Source organism: Passer domesticus, chromosome 4, assembly GCF_036417665.1.
Source record: "Passer domesticus isolate bPasDom1 chromosome 4, bPasDom1.hap1, whole genome shotgun sequence".
Classification (NCBI taxonomy): domain Eukaryota; kingdom Metazoa; phylum Chordata; class Aves; order Passeriformes; family Passeridae; genus Passer; species Passer domesticus.
In genome coordinates, this window is record NC_087477.1 from 16,094,501 (window position 1) to 16,117,429 (window position 22,929).

General features: G+C 36.5%; 1 long non-coding RNA gene across 3 annotated transcripts in view; it reads left to right on the forward strand.

Annotated features, from left to right (window-relative positions):
- LOC135299920 (uncharacterized) overlaps nt 1–22,929 on the forward strand; it is a 61,135-nt gene that overhangs the window by 23,786 nt on the left and 14,420 nt on the right. The window contains exons 3-8 of one of the 3 annotated variants that reach the window (XR_010361756.1): nt 5,085–5,140; nt 6,265–6,304; nt 9,528–9,719; nt 19,183–19,364; nt 20,388–20,708; nt 21,484–21,562. This is a non-coding gene — a long non-coding RNA (uncharacterized LOC135299920). The remainder of the gene's footprint in view (nt 1–5,084; nt 5,141–6,264; nt 6,305–9,527; nt 9,720–19,182; nt 19,365–20,387; nt 20,709–21,483; nt 21,563–22,929) is intronic. The other 2 variants (XR_010361755.1, XR_010361757.1) reach the window with 2 other exon arrangements.

Here is a 22,929-nt window from a genome sequence, read left to right on the forward strand (position 1 = left end):
AGCCTCACATCAGAAAGGTAAATTAGTGGATTGAAAAGGCTTCTGGAAAGACTCCTGGCTTAGCTCCTCTAAGTACTGCTTTCAGTAAGAGGGGAAACTGGAAGACAAGACAAACTGTTTATAAGCATTCAAGTTATAAATTGTTGTCTCTGTGCATGGCATATCAGAGAACAGTGTTTTGTTTTCCTTGGAACACCAAAATCCAATTGCAAGTATAGAAAAGTATTTGGATTCTTTTTGCTTGCCTCAACCAAAAGTTCTTAGTTCTTGATGGTCTGAGCATTTTTACAGTTCAGAATTGGTCACAAATATTAGGAGACGCAGATTTGCCATCTGACCTGTTCTGAAAAATTGGACTGTGAAGAAGCATGGTGCAGAACCTCAAACCTCCTCAGTATAAAGAAGTGACAGACACTACCTCTTCCCTCTGTCTAAAGCTAAACCTCTTATGTGTGAAACAGAGGACTTTGCCTGTGTTAGTCTGATAGATGTGTGTCTCTAATGGCAGCTGCCGAAGTGCCTTGGCTAAGTAAACACTTGATGTAAGTAAAAATGGATCCGGATCTGACCCCCTGTTATTTTGGATATACTTTCTATGTGTTTGCTGTTTTAATGGTTCAGTTCTTGAACAGATTTTTTTAAGAAACACAACTTTTACAAAACAGTTCATTTTTCCTTTTTTCTTCCTCCTGGCAAGAAGTATTCTTAAATTAGACCCATTAGAAATCTATTGTATTGCAGAGAGTGCACATGCCAGACTTTTTTCCCCTCACGAATGTGGAGTGGGAGAAACAGAAGTTTCACTACTTTAATGGATTGTGGGGAATACACTCAGCTACCCTCCAGCTTACAAGGCAAAACGTAGCAGCATACAAACTATAACAGAAGGAATTGAGCTGCAGGAGGCTGTAATAAAATGATGGTAAATGAAATCTAGCTGCATATCACCATGAGAAGTAGTTCCTAATAGAATTCACTGATCAAAACTCTGCTGCCCTGTGTAAGGCAAAGGAGCTGTTGAAGCCTGCCCTGAAGGCTTTGTGCTGATAATGAATTGGTGAGATAATCACACTCAGTAGTGGGGACCTTCCTAAGTGTGGGACTTACACAAATCAGAATCATGCTTGTGTTGGAAATGCTGGCATCTGCAAAATTTCACATATTCAGTCTTTCTGTTAAAAATAAAAACTGGCTTGGCAGGCCAGTACTCTCTTCATTTCAATTATTCTTTAACAAAAATATCATCTAAAAGGTCAGACAACTTTTACATACTTACCTGTTTCACAGTGTACAATTAGTTGCATGTATTGAAAGATGCAAGATTATCATCAATACTATGATTCATGGTGTGAAAATATGTTCTAAGTGAAAGAAATTAATAAATCCATGTTGGGTTATGGTCCTGATATTTTTATCTTTTTAAATGTTTCTGTGAGAAAACCGTGACTTAAAACAAGGAAAACTCTTAGCTGGATGAAAAGGATAAGGTTCAGGATGACTCCTCCTATGAAAGACATCCTAATTAAGTGTTGTACAATATTTGAGTGATGAAAGAATTGTATGGAATGTAAACAAAAAGTATTTTAAAACATTTGAGAAGTTTTAAAGTTATTTAACAAAGGTTTAGGTATTATCTGCTTTGTTTTCTTTTTGCAAAGACCAAGGGAAAATTGGCATGCTGCATCACAGTAATCCATGTCATTAAGCTAATTGTTAACAGGCAGTGTAGCAGCAGTTACTGTTTGAGCAATTCTTGGCCAATTTATTAATATCAGAGTCTTAATACTTTGATTAAAATCAGACACACATGTCAAGTGGAACCTTGATTGTCTTGCTTCATCATAATAACCATTTTCCAAAATGGATCTATGTAAGAGTTTTCTTTTTGGCAAGTTGAAAATGTGTCATATCAACGCACTAAGCCAGAGACTTTGAATCAGCTGGCAGAATGACAAAAAGCAGAATTATATTTAAGGGAAAGAAGTAAAGTTTCTCTTGGATGAAAGACCAAAATGATTTCTGGCAAGAGAAATGCCTATTGCCAAGGAGATGTAAGGGCCCACCTCAGCTACCAGCACGTCTGGTGTGGCTAGTGACAGCTTTTGCTATGGGGTCATACATGTCTCTGTGGCCTTTGTCCTTCTCATCAAAACAACCTTAATTCTCTAATCATTTGCATGGGAGTGACCATTCCTGGTTCTTTTCTGAAATATTCCATTTGTGCATAAACATTACTAAACTCTTAATTAGTAACCATTCTGTAGTCCGTGTGCCTGATCTGTTTTCACTGCTATTTAATTTCAACTGCCCAAGGGAGAAAACTGAGTCCTTTCTCAAAGCATATGACAAAAAAAGGTTTTAATGTTTTGGTAAGCTTCTTTACTGTCAGGTGACCCTGCTGATCCTCATTTATCAGGAGAGCAAGAAATAATAGAAAGAAAATATTGGTTATACAATTTTCAGTGTAGTGGTTATACAAAGACCTACTCTCATCAAGCATATAGGTCACTTCAGAAATCAGAGCCTCAGTAAGGGAGTACCTGACCTGAAAATGAGAAAATCTCTGAGAAGGTAGACTCAAATTAATTATAGTCGTGGTCCGAGCTGACTTAGGTCGCACACGGTATGTATTGCTTTGGAATAATCGCCTGGAATGTCATGTAGGAAATAGCACAGGAGAATGGCTAGGAAAATAATAATGAAGATAAAAAAGTGACTGTTCCAAGGCCAGCAATATCTAAAACTCTGAAGAGGATTGGTTTATCAATGTAGGTAATACAATAATGCAGACACACACACTCAACAGGTCTCACCAAACCATCTTTGGGTTCTCCATTCTCCTATTCCCTGCTTCCAGCTCCCAATGCACACTGGTTTTAGCTGACACTTGAGTGTACATTTTGAAAGGTAATGGAGATGCAATCATGTGGCTTGCCAATCATTCCTTGGTCTTGGTTCAAACCTGAGAGAGTAGGGAGGGTGGGGGGAAGGCAGTGCTCATCCACGTGCTTGTAGCTGCTACCTTGTAAGGTGAAATCAGACAGGACTTGTGCCTGTCAAAGAATGATTTCATCAGGCCTAGCACAGACAAGCTGAACATGTCCTGCCCTCTGAACACAGATATGGGCCTTTATATTATTTAATGAAAGCAACACTAATATCAACACAACAGAAAGCAAAGTAATATTGCTGAAAAATAACACACTAATTTCTAAAGACGCAATATCTTCAGAGTCCAAATCTTGAAAATTCAAGGAGAAAAATAAAAGGATTTGATTTGCACACTGGTGAAGATGCTCATTTTGATTTCAACCAGAAAGTGCAATAAACGTGCCTGAGAAAAAGTTTTTGTACTGATATATGCAGTTAATCCACTTCCTCACCTCTGTTTCCTGGTCACAGTGTCTCCCAATTAGATTTCTATTTCAGTACAGTTTCTCTAGCAAAGAACTTGCATAAAAGAGAAGGAGGGGGAGATTTTCAAAGTACCCTTGCTAATTAGGTGTCCAGCACTCATTGATTTGGAATAGGAGCGGGGTCCCTCAGAACTCTTCATGCCTTTGAAAAATTCTTCTGTAATCTCTGCAGCTCTCTGCAGCCTCCAGCTTTCAAAGACTTCAAGTCCACAGAAGAGACGGTGCAAGATGCCTGGGCTGCATTCCCCTGCCTGTCAGAACTGCTATTTACTACTGAAAGGTTTCAAAAGGACAGCCTGTGTGTTGTTGACAGAAAGGAATTTTAGGGCTCTTAATGTTTTGCACATTAACTCCTTACCTGCTGCAATGCCTGATTTAGTGTGACTTGAAAGACAGGCTTTCAGTAGGTCTGTGTGGATTCAGTACATGTGACAATGCATTGAGCACCACTGCTTAATGCTCAGGTTTCATCAGTTTAAGAAACATTAAGTAAGAATCACAGCTTTAAATGACTCTGCTGTTTTCTAAAACTATGACTAATTTGTTAGGCAAGATAAGCTGGGAATTAGTTATTTCAAATATCACAGATTAAATCTCATAGGTTTAAAAAGCATGAAGTATTTATTATTTCCCTTTAAAAATCTATTTACTGGCCAGTAGTCAACAACTCTTTCCCTATGATTCTAAATATTCTCCTATTCCTTCTGGAAACCTACTGAAATAACAGAAAAAAGAAATTAATGAGTCTTTTCAAAAAGCTTTTTTAGGAAAATATTTTGTTTATTTTAATATCTGAAGGGATGTACAGCACACAGTGAATGTTCACTGCCACACCCCACTGATGCAGGAAAGCAAAATTTGTTCACCTCTCACTCTTAACTGTGAGGGACTTCTTGACTTATGGGATAGGGAGAGGGAAAGAGAGGATTCTGTTCTGCAGATGTCACCAGTAACAGGTACACACCTCTCATCCTGTATATCTTAATAAAGGCACAGTTTGCAATAAAGTGCCAATTATTAGTCTAAATGTAATTCCACACCACTGGAAATGACACAGGAGTGCTTCTCATTTTGCACAGGTGAAGCTCCTCTAAAATTTAGAAAGTAAGAAAGTACTCTTAGGCTCTAAAAAACAAGTAGGAATTCTTATTAATGCCTGGTTGAATGCATTGCTGAACAAAATGTAGTAATATCATGTGCGATCAAATTAGAAAGGACCTTGTTCTCCTATCTGTTCACTCATCTATGGTGAAATTATTGCTTCTTCAGAATGAAATGTTAATTATGACCCTTTAGATTTTGAATGCAACTAAAATGTTACCTTCAAAATAAGCCCCTTAGAGCATTCTGTTATTTCAACTGCTTACAACAGCTCCAGTTGAAGTGTCTGGGTTGATGTCACAAGGATTTCCTAAACCATATGTGGTGATAATATTTCATCTCAGAAAGTTAGATGCAGTTTTGGTGCTTCCAATTTTATTCAGAACAAGGAAAAATAAAGCTAATAAAAAACATTTCCATGGTTTTCATCTCGTCTTAGTCTACATCTTGAATGTCTCCACTGGTCTAAGAAATGCCAGCAAAAACTCCAAACAAACAAACAAAACCCAAACAAGCAACCCCCAAAACCCCCACCAAAACAAACTCTCATACTCTTATTGTCCACAGGTGCAGTAACTGGAATGTACCAGGCCTCTCCCAGGTGTGATCTCAGCTATTAAGAGGTAGGTAAAACTCCATAAAAACCTCTGAACAGCACAGTGAAAAACAATCATCAGGACTATGATTATTTCTGCAAGTGTTCAGTGCACACACCTATCCTATGGTGAACTGCCAACAAGAATTACTGTATAAATTCTATTCAAATTTTGAAAAAAGAACTGAAAGTAGCGATGTAACATTCAAAAACGTTTAAAAATTTAAAATTAACTATGCTCAATCATCCGAATCATAAGAGCAAATCTGAATTTGGGGTATTAAAAAGTACTTTTTCTGTACTTCTGTTATTTCAGCTTTTAAACAAGTTTCCAAAATTACTCAGATGTAAATAAATATATTTTAAAATATATTTATATATATAAATTTATATTTAACTAGTTTTATAGAAAATTATATTTTAATGATCTAGATTATAAAGTAAATATAGCCTTTTGTCAGAAGACAATCAAACCATAAGTGCTGTAGAAATGTTGCTAGAATTGTTAGATGTTAACTTCCCTTTTCATTAAATCAACAGTAAGAATGGCAACTTATTTTAAATTATTCATCTCCTGGCTCATTGGCAGTCACAATGTCTTTCATTTGATCTTAAAACTAGCAGTGAGGTTTTAAAGAAATTTCTGTTAATATAAATGAAAAAATACTCTACAGAAGTTCTTGAAATGTTAAGTGCATATTTCTCTTTTTCACCATGGCTGTTGTGTGGGTATTGCTGTATTTTCTGAGCTTTCAAAGACATAAAAAATAAAAGTTTTACCTATGTCCCTAGACTTTGTTAGATAAATAATTTTCAAGGAGTTTTTAATATTTTTAATTCACCTGGGCTTCTTTGGAAAGAAAGAAAAGGTATGGCACTGCCACCTTTGTGACTGGGACAATCATTTTTACTGCAATTTTCCAGCTAACCTGCAGTGTCTGCTCTGAAATAATGTACACACAATTGCCTGAGGCCTATGCAAGGAGTCTGAATATGTCTTTTGTTCTAAATTTTCCAAAATAAATTGAATGAAAGCTCAGTGTTTGCTGACATTACAGCCATAAATAGAACATGGTATCTCAGGCCAGAGTTCAGGAAAGGGTAAAAAAACAAGGAGCCTTTTTCAAGGATTTTTTTTTGGTACATTTTCAGGTTTGCTTACATCAAAGATTGCCCCCAAGCTGACAGGAAGGTATTTCATTACTTGCTTGTAACATTTTATGGTTTTTAGAAAATATTGCCTTTATGTTTGATCCAGCGTTAGAGAAAGAATCATTTCCATTTCTGGTTCTGCATAATTTGATCTTTCTGAGGTAAGGCAATTGAAAGCACCCTTGCAGTCATTGTAGGCATACTATGCAGATACCTTCCAGGAATGCTGCTGATGGATTAATTTGGTTCAAGGCAAGCTGGAGTTTAATCTCACCTAACTATAACTAATACAACGATCACAAATACAGATAATTTTCTAGATTTGCACTTAGAGTTTCTCTCCCTTTTGTCATCACAGGGGACCTTGGAGAGCTCTTTCCTTAATTTCTGCTAAAAATGTTGAACAAAGTAAATCTTCACTAGTTCTGTGTCTTGACAGTGACTTTTGATAATAAATAAGTTTCTTTTTTTTTCTAAAATACTCTAGCCCAAGAAAAAAAGGATGATCCAAAATTACCTCCAGTTTTGTGGGTACAGTGGTAAGCAGCACATTCTGTTCACTAAATTCACTGTAAGGAAAAGATTTACATGTTTTATAGAGACCTAAGTCACTGGCATAGAACAACAAAGGTACCACAAGTGAATACATTTCACTTAATTGCAGGAGATGTGTGATTCTTCAAGGGGAAAAAATTTTAAAAAAAATCAAAATTCAGGGAATTTTGTTTCTTTAAACTATTAGATTAATAATAAGCTTAACATAAAAACCCCCAAATTTTTATTATTTTGATGACTAGAGGATGCTGAATTGTCTCATTCATTTAGAACAAGAAACATTTAAAAATGTGATAGCTTTGAGTTTGCTTGCTCTCTTTTCTTAAGAATTCTTCATAACCCAGAGTAAGGGTCGAGGATAAGAAAGGTAGGAGGTGAAGATGGTAGGGCAGTATCACCAATTCAATTTAATTTAAATTCTAAAAGCCTTTTCAAAATCAAATCAAATATAGAGGGAATATTAGCATAAGAATCACCAACAATAAAAATAAGGAGAAAGAATAAAGTAATTGCTTTTCACTAAAGTTTAAAGCAAAGCAATAGCAGAGAAAACACTGCAGCTTAAAAAATGATTTTCCATTGTGATGATTCATGTCTAGCCTCTAATAGGTGTTATTTCCCTGCTTTGCAGTAATGCATTCATTACATGCCCAATTTAGAGCAAAGTTAGCCACAGAATTCTTTATAAATACACAACAGTCTCTCTTCAGCTCATCTTCAATGCTACATCAGCATGACAACCCAGATGGTAACAGTGCAGCATGACAAGAAAATGTGCACAATCCTTCTCTAATACTGTCTTATTAGCTGAAAGAATAGGCAAAAATGACAGCAGTTCATTCTATAATTCATTAGCCCAGTTTCCATTCCCTTTGGAACCTGCATTAAGATACTTGTTGTTTGGAAAGAGTGCAGTGTCAGGAGCATTTGCTTTTCTCATGCACACGCTGGATAATGATTAGTGCTGTACTGGGAGCACTGGTCTGGTGGAGCTCTTTGTGTTTCGGCACATGTCACGTGCTGTGAGTCCAAACATGTCCTGTCAAACAGGAACCATTGGTAAGACCACTCTGATCTAGAAATACTTCTACAGAGTCTTTGTGTCATATATGAGGTGAGGGAAAGGTGCATCCTTTTGAGCCAAGGAAATTACACCAAAGAAAGGTGGGCTTGGCTGAAGTTAAACCCAGCAGCAATTTATCACCATAAATTCTTACCCATTTAGTGGTTACTGTCAGTACATTAATTCTCAGAAGAAGAAAGATGTACTGGTTTACTGAAGGTACAATCCTGAAGAAAGAACCTTTTTAACTAAAGTAGGTAGCCAACTTTCTCATTCTTGAAGTCTAGGAATTTCCAGAGTATTCTACAGTGAACAGACAGCAAGGAGTTTTTAAAGACATCTCTGTCTTACTCTGATGACTGCCTATGAAACTCTCACATTTATTTTCATTGCCTCAGTCTTTAGGGAACTTAAAATTTAGGTGAAATCAGTACATTTGTAGACACCTCTAAAACACTACATTTTTTCAGGTGAGTGGGTTATGATAACTCATTTACAAGAAATTGTTAAGAGAAATATTTGAAATTAAACTTTTGTTTAGGAAGCTTTTAAAGCACCTGTTTTTTTCCAGGTTATCAATTGTATATTGTATAGGTACTGACCTGTAAATATGAAGAATGCAGTATGTATGTTGACAGCTTAACAAGAAAGCACTGTAAAACTTGTCACTCAAAATAATAGTCCAAAAAAGATTAATTCTGCCACTTTGAACAGTAGCCTTTGCCTACCTATCACAGCAGCTTCCAGCCGGGCTATGCCTGGTGGGCTGCCCTGGCCAGGACAGCTCAGGTAGGCTCAGCACAGCGGCGGAATTCCCAAGCAGTTCCCAGCTGCAGGCAGCCTAAGCAAGCTTTAGTGATTTCTGCTCTCAGTGATTATCAGCTCTTTGTGATTTCAGCTCTTTAGCTTGCTGGTGCCGCAGCAGCAGACACAGGGAGAGAGAGGAGAAGAAGCTGTATAAGGTTCTGCAGAATTCTTTATTGGTCCACAAAGGTTCTCAGTGACAGCTCCTGTGCCGAACCAGGCAGAATTAGGGGTTTATATACCCTCCAGGGGTTTTGGAAATTGTCCAATAGTAAGGGTCAGGGGAAAGTGACCTATGGGCTTACAGAGAGATAAGCAGGGTCCGAAAGGAGGAGGAGAGCGGCTGCTAGGGTCCAGTCAACACGACTTGGCATTTCCTAGCTCAGACTTCTGACCTCCAAGGAGGCCTTGCAGGCCCTGGGCCTGCAACACCTACCGTCATAAAGTGATTCTTAGAGCACTCTCACTTCCTAAGGATTGTCTCTAGAAGCAATAATATGAGGAAACAATCTATCTGTCTGGAAATGCCACTGTCAAAATAAAACAGACATATTTTCAACTCTGGGATGTAGCAGTGATGAAAACATAACAGTGCTGAATCAATGGCAGAATTGCCCGTGAGTTCAGCAGGAACTGAGTTGCATCTCAGAGCTTCTCATTTTTGTGATTTTATGTATTCATTTTCAACCCTAAAAGGGCACATCAAGAAATACAAGCATTTAGTTATTCTGATGCAGAGAACAGGAGAGCAGGCCAGGCCATCTGGCATCCAAAAAAATATTATGATTACTGGAGACTTGTTTCCAAAATATGAATTGCTGAATTGGTATTTTCGTTTCAGCAAAAACAAACAGGTTAAGAGCTTCCTCTCTGAAGCTGATGTTATTTCTGCATAATACAACAGATGGAAGTGCTATTCACCCCACTCATCACTAAGCAGGAGGATTGAGCCTTATTTTGAGAAGTCTACCAGCTGAAGTTTACAGCTTCATCAGGAACATATCCTAACTTCTGGTATCTTTTCTTGAACAAGGTATAGCTTTGTGCATTGTGTTTTGCCTGGGAAACATTCCAAGTTTCAGAGACCCGCTCTCCACTGATTTAAAGTGGGTGTCATGTGAAAAGTAAAATGTCTTTCTAATAAGGGGCTGCAAAGTCACAGCAAATTAATGTAGTCAGCAGTGCACAAAATGACATATGTGTGCCAAGTACCCCTTTGTGGGAAGGCACTGGCTCTCAGCTAGCTGCCTGAGAATCTCTGCTCCTGGACAAGGTCTTCTTGCTGCAGGTTGGAATTGTTTTAACCTCATTTTTTGAAATTTAAAAAACCCAAAAAAACAACAACAACAACAACAAAAATACCCCATACAGCAATAAAAAGACCAGATGCTATTAATTGTTAAAACAATGGAATTGTTTTAACCTCATTTTTTTAAATTAAAAAAATATGGAGATACTATTACCTTAATCAGCTAAAAAAAAGCCACTGACTCAGCTGCCACCGTATTGAGTTCCCGCCTCTTAGACATCCAGTATAAAATCAAATCAAATAATTGAATACAAAGGGCAGTGGCCTTAGGTCCAAGTCAGATTCCTCCCGTAATTCCACTTCATTTATAAGTCCTATGTATTAAAGGCAATAATTAATTTTTTCTCAGCAGTCAACAAGTGTACATAAATCATATCTATATCATCCATATTTCTAGGCTGTTAAAGAGGGCTGGACAAGTTATTAACTCTTAATGTTCTTCCAAACATTGGACAGCAAGTTACATTCTGACAGGCACGTCATGAAAGGAGCAAGCATGATGTGGTTTTGGACTGAGTGCCTAGATTCACAACATTGGGAAAGGTGGTAATAAAAACATTTTGCTGTGTAGCTGTAGAATAAGTAAATGTACAGAGAAAGAGCAAAAAAGAACAGAACCAAACAGAAATAAAAATGCCACATTCTGAAAGGTGACAGAGCTATTTTTCTAAGGTATGTAGAAATGCTGGAGATACTCATTTAAGAGTTTCTGCTATAAAAGTTTAATAACAGAGTAATATTAGGAAACTGAGAATATAGGCTAGCTATTGAAATTACCATTATATCTATATATATTTGTCTGTAGATTGCTTTTGCCAGTAAAGGTGCAACCTCTGCACTCAAGTCAATGAAAACTTTTTAAATAGAAAGTCCCATAGCAACCAAACCAGAAAAAGTTGTGCAGCTGTAGGTGAGCCAATAAATACCACTGAGTTTTATTACTCTGAAAACTGAGGAATGAAGAAAGTTGCACCATGACCTTTGTGAGCTTTTGAGAGAATATTCAAAAATCGGGTTGAATTTTTTTTGGAACCGAGCACAATGGAAGTACAATGGAACTGAATTCATAAGAACCTTCTCTGTTACAAGCCATGTTTTGCTGGCTAAAACCTTTGCTATGCTTTGCTGTAACCCAAGCAGAAAAGAATGAAGGCATTGGGAAGTCTCTGCCTCCTTCTGCCCCTCAAGTATTACTTGTATAAATACTTAGGAGAGAAGAGGGTACCGTAAGGCACACCGAGGTAGAAGACAAATATTTTATGACAAATTAACTTCGGAGGTTACAGGAGTCTGTATTAGGAAAATAAAGGAATGCAAAAAGATTTTACTATGGCAGCCATTTAAATCATTCTTCCATGCTGCAGCCTGGCTAGGTGCTCAGGACTGCCCTCGGTGCATCCAAATAGAAGGACTTCTGTGGTTTGTCACTATTGATTGGTGGGGCACAAAATATCAGTTTATTGTAATTTCATTTCTCCAGCCCTAGACTGTTGAAATCAGTAAGCCTCAAACACATTTACAAAGGGCTGTAAATGTAATTAATAAGCAAAACTACTCTGCAGTATAGGTGAAAAAGCCCACACCTTAGGTCAAAGACGTCCAATACACTTTCAATCTTGTCTAACCCATTGGGACTTGCAGATTTGTATTTCTTGAAGGCAAAACCTGAGAAATTGAAGAAGTATTTTCACTTACTTCAGTTTAAATAAGAAGGTGGTCTCTATTCTCAGCTTCTGCAGCAATCTGTGTCTTATGGTCAAATCCTACTGATACTAATTTAGATGGCAAGGAATAATATAATGAGGAGTTAAGTTTATCAGTCAGGTTGATAAAAATAAAAATCCCACTTCAAAAGAAATTATTTCTGTAATGAGTAAACATGTAAACAATTGTTCTTGCTAATTAATTGTCACAATTACTCAAAGTGCACTTGTGGTGTAGTTAAGTCATAAACAACAGAGCCAAGGCAGAATAATTTGAGACACAAGTGCTTGGGCTTGCTGTGACTGGAATATCCCTGCAATTACATTTTCCTTCCTGAAAATGAGATGTACGTGGGTAGTTCCTTTCCCGGCTGTAGTACCAGCATAGCAGCAGGGCTGTTCTCCTTTACAGCTGAGAAGGGAACATGCAGCCTGTGTTTGAAGTTATTATTGTATTTCCTGAATTAGAACTGAGATCTGTAGCACAGAATGGAAATCTCATCACTTGGGTGTTTTGGTAAACCAGAAGCAGCTGATGACAAAAGCATTCCTGTGTTCTCAATGGTACACTTGATGTCTTCTCCTTAGGCTCACTTTGTGGCTAGAAAATGTTCTACTGACAGCTGTATGTCTTATTTGTGTTTGCTTTGTTTTCTGACGTTGACCTTTACTGATTCTTCCCTGCACTGTATCCTTGAATTTGAATGAACAGTTTATTGTGGAGGAAGAGGAAGAATTGTATGCAGAGGACAGAGAGGAGGGGAATCTGAAGGCTTTGTGGCCTTTAGATTCTGTCATAGCAATTTAATTTCTAATCAGAGACTTTATTTATTATCCTGGCATCACCTGTCATCCTGATGAGGATAATGACTCAAGTGTGGTACATATGTAGTTCTTCTAAACTAGAAATAGGCTCTTTTTAGTTCTGTGTCTTTTCAGGATCTCTTTCATTTTTCTTTGACAACTTAATTCTGGTCTTCATTTTAACTGAGGAAATAGTTCATTAAATACGAGTAGACAAATTCTTCCAGGGACCAGGATTTTTAAAAGCATTTAATGATGCAATTTTTGTAGAGGCACAGCACACTTTCTGAATGTTTTGTCTGTAAGGTAGCTATTAATCAAAAACTTTCCTATGTAACAAACCAAACCAAAATTGAATTCACCTCTTTTCTTAAAAAGGAGCTGTTCATAATGATGGAAATTAGAGATATTTTAGCAAAATTGAATGCTCTCAATCACAGAGCTAAAACCTTGCATAATGCACTAAATGCTGTGAAACCTGGCTGGAAATTCTTATTTTCGTATTCTGTTACAAACTTGATGGGTAAGGAAGTAATGGTTGACCTTTCAAGAAAAGCAAATCATGATGTTTTTTTCAGTAGCATTTATTATGTCCCCACTGGATTCCTTATTTATCTGGTGTGAAGGAATCATATACATGACTTCTATTAAAGACCATGTGTAGCTGTATATATTTCTGCTTGGGCTGAGGTTTGCCCTTTTTTAGTACTATTGTGTGGATCACCTTGTTGTGATGAATTTTTCCATGCAGAAAGAGAAAAAAAATATAATATTATGTTTTTTTAATATAAGGAATGCATGTTTTCCATATCTTGAGGCTATCTGGAGCATTATTTAGGTTAAATGAAACATTATTATGGTTAAATTGGGATTAAATGTTAGGATTCCCACTTTAAGTGAATTAGCCTATGTTGATCTAAAGGGTTAGGGACCGTGGCATTTTCAAAACCTTTCCGAGATGTTTCTCCCTTGTTTACTTTGTGTCACTGATATAAATGTATCATTTTTGGAGTTCATATTTTTCATACCAGACTATGTACATTTACAAGGAAACACGCACATTCAACATCACAACAAAACCTAAACACCAGCAAAGTGGTGAGGATCCTTGAAAGGAAATTTTAATTAAGTTTTAAATTATTTATTATTACTTCCATAATCATTTCATGTCTAAACAGTAGTTTATGATAAAAAAAATCTCCATCACCTAGAGCTGTGAGGCAAAGGCTTTCTATTAGTCATCATACTTTGCATAATGAGCAGCATTACTAATGAGACACAAAACACTTCAAAGTTATTCAATCAGCAGTCTGAATAATGGGATTTTACACAAAAATGTAAATAGTGAGCATGAAAGAAAAGCAGTAAGGTGGATTATAGCTTTTTCTTTTAAGCCACCATGAATGGATAGATTGAAGGGAATTTAATTACATTTTATAAATAATATAGGGTTCCACGGATTCCTAAGAAAACAGAATAGGCCAGGGCACTTGGTGCTTTAGAAGAATATGAAATTAAATAATTGACATACCCGCTAAGAATGAGCTTTATTGGAATCTGTAATGTTGCATTTAAATTGTTGTGGGAAACATCTGCACAATGTCTCTTATAATAAATCAGAAGAATGTTAATACCATATTTGACAATTATGTCAGACTTAGAGATCAGCCTGTAGTATACATTGATGCAAATTACATTAAAATATTTATTATATAATATAATAGACATGAAGCCGGTCAGAATTGAAGGAGCCTCTAGACAATGCTCCAGTCATGCTGCTTAACTTTAGGTAGTCCTGAGAGGAGCACAGAACTGGACTTGATCCTTCTGTGTCCCTTACAGTTTGAGATATTCCATGGTAACAAAATACCACATCACATAACAGCAACCTGAGAAAGGATGATGGGTGACTGAGAGTTGAACATAATTTTTTCATATGTACAATAGTATGGTTTTCAATCCTACTACTTCAGAGAAGCAAAATTAGAGGACAATGTTTCAGTTTTATTTAATTGCCATGAAAATCAGTATTAGAACTGTTAAAACTAATGGCAGCTTCATGGTAGGTATTACTGAAAAATCAAAATTTTTACTGATGGAAACCAGGAACATTTGGGATTTGACTTTGGATGTTTTGGCAGGTCTGTGTTGCAGGACCATGCTTTTTTCAGAATGATTCCTATACATTTAGAGGAAATAAAAAATTTCTTTGAAGTAAAATTGTGCAAATATTTAGATGGAGCTTTACAAATCAATCAGTAGATTATGATTATGAGCAGTAGCAAACTCAGTTTTATAGCTGTGTTCTCCCTTTATAATCATGTCAGCAGGGAAAAGCTTTGCTGCTGGCCATCTGCTGTTTGGGCAGGCTGCACTAACCTTTCACCTGCCTGAAAGAATAAAGGTGTTCTTTAGAAAAAGACACCAGAATTGTATTTAAAATTATTACTTAGAGCTGCAAAAATTGTCAAAATCTGAATCAGCAATGAACAGAGTATAACCTAGAATTACTGAGTTATGTTGCATTTAAGAGAAATCTGTGATATGGGTCTGAATTTCTTACAAAATCTATTATCCCTTATGGAACAAACAAACAGACCCCAAACAAAACAAAAAATTGGTCTGAAAAATAGATAAATTCCTAGTGAATGTTTTTTATGTTGCTGATTTCACTAAATCTGTTTTAAAAATGTACGCCACTAATTATCTCTGCTTATCAAACCAGATTCAGTGGCTAGGAGCTGAAGTCCAATGTATTCAGACTTCAAATGCAAAACATGAAGTTTTTGCTCTCTCCAGTTTGGTGAGCAGCAAGTCAACTGAATTCAATAAATAAATTTCAGTTGTAAGAGGCTCATACAGAAGAGATTGGGATTAGGACTTCCAAGTTTGTCTCTTATAAAGGGCAGAAAATTACAAAGGGCAGGAAACTTATGGAGCTTAACTTTTTGCTGCTCATAAATATCTGATGGTTTAAATACCACTCCTCCCAAGATTCATTGCTCCAATGATGAAATGTGTTTTTAGCTCAGCAGCACATCTCCTGGTATGGGACAGGTAGCTGTAAACTGGACCAAGACTTAAAATAATGGCCCTATAATTTTTTATTGTTCTGTAGTAATAATATGAATCATTATTAAGTCATTTAGTATTAATTTGGGTGTTATAAAATGCTTATATATATCCTCTCAACTAATTAGCTTGACCTTCATTTTGAAGGGTAACCAGTGGCTGTCTGGTGTTAAAGCTTGACTTGGAGCAGAAGGCAGGCTGGGAGCAGATTCCTGAGCCCCAAGTTCAGCCTTTCCAAATTTCCTTCCCTCCCTTGACAAGAACTTGCTTGGATAAATGCAACATTGACCTGGTTGCTGGTTGTATGTGCATAATGAGACTTTATGTTGAAAATGAAAAGCTTTTGTGGATCTCCTGTTCCTGTGGATCTCCTTAATTGCTGTGATGTTTGAGGCAATTAAAACTTTCCCACTCTTCTGGGAGTAATGATGCTTGTGCATCAGCACAGGAATGTTTAATTTAGAGTATCTGGGATACAAGTATATGCCTGAACAGCAAGTTTAAACATAAAGAAAGTCTACTTAAGATAAATTCTTTCAAAAGGGGCAACACCACACCAAGTGGGAGAGACAAATAATTCCCTGAGAAGACAGTGATTTCATCTATCCTACATGACTTCAATAAGATCATAAAAATTTCAGCCTAAGCTCTACAATAAGTGAAAAAAAGATTGTGCATATCACTTCCTTTGCTGTGCCTTCCTTCTAATATTCTAATATATCTGTCTCTTACTAAGAGATTGTTTGAAAATGTTGTTATCCAACTCTGAAAATGGTCTGCAAGTCGTTGATCCCCTCATACTCATTTTTCTCCAGGGAACCCTGCCACAAGGGTATACACACTGTCCTACAGTCAGCCACTGACACTCCTGACATTTCCATTTCAACTAAATATTCCTGGAGGGACAGAGACACTCTGGGTTTACAATTTTTTACTATTAATGCAGTTCCAAAAGACCTTTTTTACCTGCAGATTATTTTCCAGCATATGATAAAACCACCATGTTCATTTTAGGATTGCAAGTTAAACAGAGATGTTTTCTTCCTGGGAATGCACCTCTGTACCAGCTGTGTACTGCTAATATGGATCTCATGCATTTTGTAAAGCTCATTTTTCCAGGGTCACTTTATGGCTCAGAATTTAGTAATAATATGCATTTACTTTTCAACGTTTTTTGGATTCCTGAGGTACTTCTTGATTTGATGAAGTTGTTCTCATATCTCTGAGCTCCCAAAATCAGATATTCTGATCATTTTAGCAGCGAGGGAATGGAGTAATCTAAAACATCCCAACTCCATTAATGTGACTATTTCAGATATGAAAAAATTGATGTGGGGAAATATATAAAGTATAAGGCCCTAATTTAAATATTTTGAGGCATTTTTACTCACCTTCTTAATCACACATCAACAACTAAATAAAACCACCAAGGCTGGTTTTTAGCAACCAGCATTCTAGCAGAAGTCTGGCTCTGATCTTTTTTTTTTCTTTTTTTTTTTTTTCCTTGTTGTTGTTGTTTGTTTGTTTTGATTTGGTTTTGGGTTTTTTTTTGTTTGGTTGGGGTTTTTTTTGTTTGTTTGTGGTTTTTTGTGTTTGTTTGGTTTTGGGGTTTTTTGTTTGTTTTGGTTTTTGTTGTTGTTGTTGTTTTGGGGGGGTTTTGTTAGGTTTTTTTTTTGTTTTTTTGAGAAATAGTGATGATTTTGCTAAACTGAGCTTTTAAGGCAGGAGCCAGTGACCCATCCTACACTGACAGACAGAGATGGATACTGCAAATACAATAATTTGATTGCCAGAATATGACACAAAGTAGATAAGGTATTTTATCATTTTCAAACACTAGATTATTCATTCTCCTTACTTTGGAATTTCTGATATATTTTCTGAGAATCAATTTTCTCTCCTATAAATGGTTCTCTGGAGAATTTCATAACTAGAGGCAGCAGAAATAAAAAATAAAACCTGCCATTAAGACAAAAACCTTTCCCATTGTTGACACAAAAAATCATCCAAATATGCACATGGCCAGGCAAACCACTGTTTGAGTTTGTTCAAAAAAATGTGGTGCTGTTCTGTCAAAAGCAGCACTGGTATCTCATGATATTAGGCAAGATGAGCAGTCCAAGTTGTAGACACTTGGTAAATCACTGATGTTCTTAACCAAAGGAGTCTCAGGCTAAGAGCAATATACATTTTAAAATCAAGAAGCAGTAGAAGTGAAGATCATTTGCTAACAAATATAGATGTGTCTCAAACCCATTGGAAAGCCAAACATTCCCTGTGTGCCAAGAGACCGGAAAGAATTTTGAGCACAGTTGAAACTGTTAAAGCACAACAGCAAGGAATCCTCTTCATTCATTACCAGGTTATGGCTGGAAATAATAATTGCACTGAAAGCAGTGACCACACAATGAATAGAGACCACTCCACAAGTACTAACTGCCTCAGTAAATTCCTGATTGCTTGTGGTCTGCAGAGGATAGAACTAAATTCAGTAATTTCCAGCCCTCCTTCTCATTACCCAGCCAGGGCAATTTGTATCAAATCCCACCTGAGGTTCACATCCCACATCACTGTTGTGCAAACTCAGGCTACACTGATGCAACTGATAAAATGTACTCACCACTGCCAAGGAAGAGGGATAGGAGAGATCCATGGTAGAAGGTACCTTCGTTCTACAGAAGGTTTAGAAGAATGCAGGGGGAAAAAATTACTTGACATTATATAAAGCTCACAACGTTACACAGCTCGTTCTGTTTTCTCAAAATCCAGGTTATATTTTTTGGAATCTCCTCAGACTTTATCAGAACATAAATTCTGACTCTTGTCTGCTCATTTTCATTGCAGCCCAGATTTTCTCCTCTCACCACATGTACCATTGCTTTCCTGCTTTACACCTTCCCTCCTGTGGAAACTTCGCATTTCCATTTGGCATTTCTGTTCCTTGCCTTGCTTCAGAAAACCTTCATCTTTCATCCTTCTACTGCAAACTGGTACAGTTCTTTACTTCAGCTACTTTCAGGTGATTTTGACCACTATCAAGCCTCAACACATCTACAGCCCAAGACTAGAGAGATCTCTTCTTGTGCCCAATATGTCGACATGAACTGAAACCAGCTGCTGTGAGGTTTGGCTTCAGCCCTGGCATTGTGACTGTAATTTAAAAATCCATATAGTCCATGTTATCAGACACTGTCAAAATTTCCTCAGAACTAGGTGTCCTGATTTCCCTTTTCAGCTACCTTTTATTTCCAAGGTGATACATTTTCCTGGTTAGAAACTAGTTGAGATTTCCCTGATTCTTGATAAAATACCCAAAAAAGAGGTTCAAGTCTAGGATGTCCTTCCAGAAAATTTAATCTATGTGCAAGAAAGAGAAAAATGCTGTTTCTTTTTTTATTTTTTTCTAAGGTGATGAGTTACTATCATTAACTGTTTTCCTGTTTCTGCTGCTGTGCTTCCCCCTTCTGTGCAAACACGTGCAGAGTTGTTGCTTTTGTATAAAGAATGCATAGCAGTCGTTTATTTTCTTGTTCTAATTTAAAAATTCTGAACATTTTTTCTGGTGTTCTTTTCCCCTTTCCTGAACATCCTTGTTGCTGTTATTGTAGGCAACATAAACCTGGTTGAAAAGAAATCATCTGTACAAGAAGACTGAATTTGGGCAGAAATTGCTGCAAAGAATAAATGCTAGACTGATGCTCTCAAAAGAATAAATGCCATTTTCAAAATTTGTGGATGGTGTGCAAGCAATATTCTGCTGCAATCTATTTCCAGAAATCTTCTGCATTGTGTAAGTCAGTCCTTTCATGAATGTTGGTGGCAGATCACAATATTGCCAAAAGTTGTTCAAACACAATTACTATTTCAAATGTCAATGGATATTTTCTGAGCAAATGGATTCTTGAAAATTTGAGATGTTAAAGGTCTATGAAGACTGAACTCAGAAGCTGGCACCCAGATTTTGATGTTTAGTAAGAAACATGTCATAAATCAAGAGACACTGTAATTACCAAGGTGCTCTTATATTTGGAACAGTTTCATTTTTAATTTTTTTAACTCTTCTCATTCTTACTTAAAGGATCTTTTTATTCTCTTTTTGGAATTAACATTTAATATTCCACATCTGGTTGCCAAAACTGAAAATGTGTATTCTTTGCTTACAGTAGAGGTTGGAATTATTCCTTGCCATAGCACTGGTATGAAGTTTGTTTTAAAACATGAAAGATCCTGCTAAGATTCCTGAAAACTGGTATTAAAATTTCTTATTAGATATTGCTGATTGTGATTGAAAACCACTTCATTAAATTACAGTAGAGAGAGATTAAGGACATCTTGCAGCAATGAAAATGGTTGCACATTTAATTAAAACATTAAATTATTGTTGGAATAAAGGTCATAATCATAAAACCTAATTGAAGGAAGTACATTAGCATGTACCCTAAGGTATCCTTTCTATTTCCAAATATCTATTACATATTTGACATTTGAAGAGGAAAGAGGCTCCATTTTATCTGGATGGATGAATGGCGATGGGAAGAAGTGTTATACATAATACAGTGGAAGAGGCCCATTTTTCAAAAAATCATTTGCTCCTTCCATAGGTGCAGCAGTCTATTTTTATGTCTCTGACTGAGGAAATTCACCTTATTTATTGAGCATCATGGACCTGCACAGGGCAGAGGACATCGTATCATATACTTAGACTTCTTCCCTGTGGAAAAAAGTGTAACTTCTCCCCAGCCTTCAGGGAGTACTCTGGTTTAACTCTGGGTATATTTATGCCATTTTTCACTCCATTTTCTCTCCCTTGCAGTAGGTGAGGGAGCAAACACTGCACAGGGAGAGAGAGGAGAGGCTGCAAGAACACCTATCCATAAAACCCTGCTGAAAGTACACTGCTAATGCTGCTACAGGACAGCTGTCACCTCATCTCCTGGGAATCACTTTTTCTAAACAGAAAATACCCCAGAATGGAATAGACCTTCTTATTAATGATTTCTCCTAAATACTCAGCAGTAGTCTCTGAATTCAGATAAAGTCTTGCAAAATGTTATCCATACTTTTCTGCATTCACTGCTATCTTTTGGAAAAAGGAGAGGATATTTTTTGAAATATCTCAGAGGGGAAAATAAGAGTGAGTACATTGGAAAAATTAAGTTATCTCTGTATAAATATCTTTTTCATGTATATTTGGGAAGAAAATCAGGATAGCCAAGCTGGATTTCATAAATCAGTGCTGCAGATTGAAATGTTTTATTGCAGCAAATCACTTTACACTGTGAAAACAAAATAAGAATCATGCATCAGTTTCTAATAACAAAGCAATTATTAAGATTCTTAAATATCAGCAGATATCCCCCTAAATCTTCTTTAATGAGCATCATTTTTCATTGCTGTTTCTCCAGACATTGTTCCTGTTGCCATTTCCTCCCCATCCTGCCCTGTTGTGCCAAAGCCCTGTGAGGAGCAGTAGGAGACAGCTCAGACTGTTTCCTCTCATCTGATAGTTCACATCCATGGTATTTGCTAAAAAGCTAATGCTGAGAGAATTAGTAAAATACCTTGTAAACCCCAGGGTTTTTTCAAAGTTTAAATCTGCTTGTGCTATATTTTCTCTTTTTTTCCCTTTTTCTGCAAGTACCAAAGGCTTCTTTGCCCTCTCCTGCTTTACCTTTTTCCTGTTTCCCCATGCTTTCTTATATTCAAATGCATTCCTTTATTAGCAAAAAATATTTAATAGTAATGTTAAAGGAGATGAGTCAGAAATTGGTGAAGATATCAGATATTGCTTCTTGGAATTATGACATGAATTCTTGTTGCCCAAACAGAGGATTTCAAGATCCATACTGCTATTTTTCTATTCCATTATATTGAAGCTTCTTGTGAATCCTTCATTATTTGCTTTACAGAGAATTGTGACGTGTGACAATGGGATACAGATTTCAATACCATTTGGATCTGCATTGGGATCTCCAGGAACCCTGGCATGTAAGTGAATCCTAGAATTTGGCCGTTTTGGCAAATGTCAGCTCTCACAAACACTTAAATGAGCCAGTAGGAACTCTCCATAATAATCTTACAGCCAGTATCTAAATAGGGAGTTTTGATCTATTGTCTCAATTGCTGGTCTAAATTAATCCACATATTCTCAAAGGTAATAGGAACCATTCAGGATCATTTTATGAGACGTGTGCAGCTGCATCCTCCAGAGCTGTACTTTCTGTAGATTATCTCACTACTTTAGTTCTCCTCTGACATGAGCCATTTAAAAAAAATTCAAAGGAATTCAGCATAAATTATTTATTACCAATTTTCTGCTTTAAAAACTGAAATAACTAGATTAATTGCATTGTATTTTTTAGTATTTGAAACATCAGAAAGAAATATAATAGGAAAATTAATATTTGGCACTTCTGTCCATTAATGAAATTGGAAGGGATTTCCAGTTTACTGATAAGGCACTTCTGAAGACTTATTTAGAGTTCCAGCCTGAGCATTACACTGATGAAAGACATCAAGGAAAAAATATACATAGACCAAATGAAAAAGGAGTAGAAAGCAGAAATCTTTAGAGCACGGGGCTAAAATGGCAGTGGGTGACTGCAATCATTTCAGGGAACAAGTTAAAAATTAGACGTGCCCAAGAGGCAGCTATATATTTTAGGAACTAAACTGAACTTGAAATTAAGATTGAGGCATTGCTACATTTCCGTTGCTCAAATAAGCAGAAGATTCTCTCTGATAAATGGTTTGGGCTTTTTCCTTCTGCTTTCCAGCACCTTAAAACTGTTCATTATCACCACATCAAAAAAGACAGATAGAGGTATTCTAGAACAGATGAGACATGAAACTTAAGTGAAAAAGGTGTAGATTTTGTTTACTTGTTCTTCTGCCAATTACTGACAAAATGGAAAAGTAGTTTACTGCTAAGTGAGAGAAGGGTTGTCCTTAATTACAACAGTGAAACTTACTTTTCTCTTATAAGCTATACTTTTATACATTTTTATAGTTTTATACCTTTTTATAGTTTTATACCTTTTCTGTCTACTGTCTCTGAATCAATCAGTATAAAAACATGCTTGTGATAATCAGAATGGTCTCGTGGGAGCTGCTGAAACAAATCAACAAAACAGAGGGACATTTACCATTTAGAGATTAGCAGCAAATAATTCAAAATTCATATCACTTGCTTTAGCATGGAGAAAAATTTCTCAGCCTACAAACAGTTTTGGGAAAAAAATGAAGCAGGATGAGTCTCCTAATTTGTTTATTTTTGATCACTTTTGGGAGTTCCTATCTACATCAGTTTTTTATGTTAGTAAAAAAATATGCAGTTTAAAAGTTTTCTATTTTGA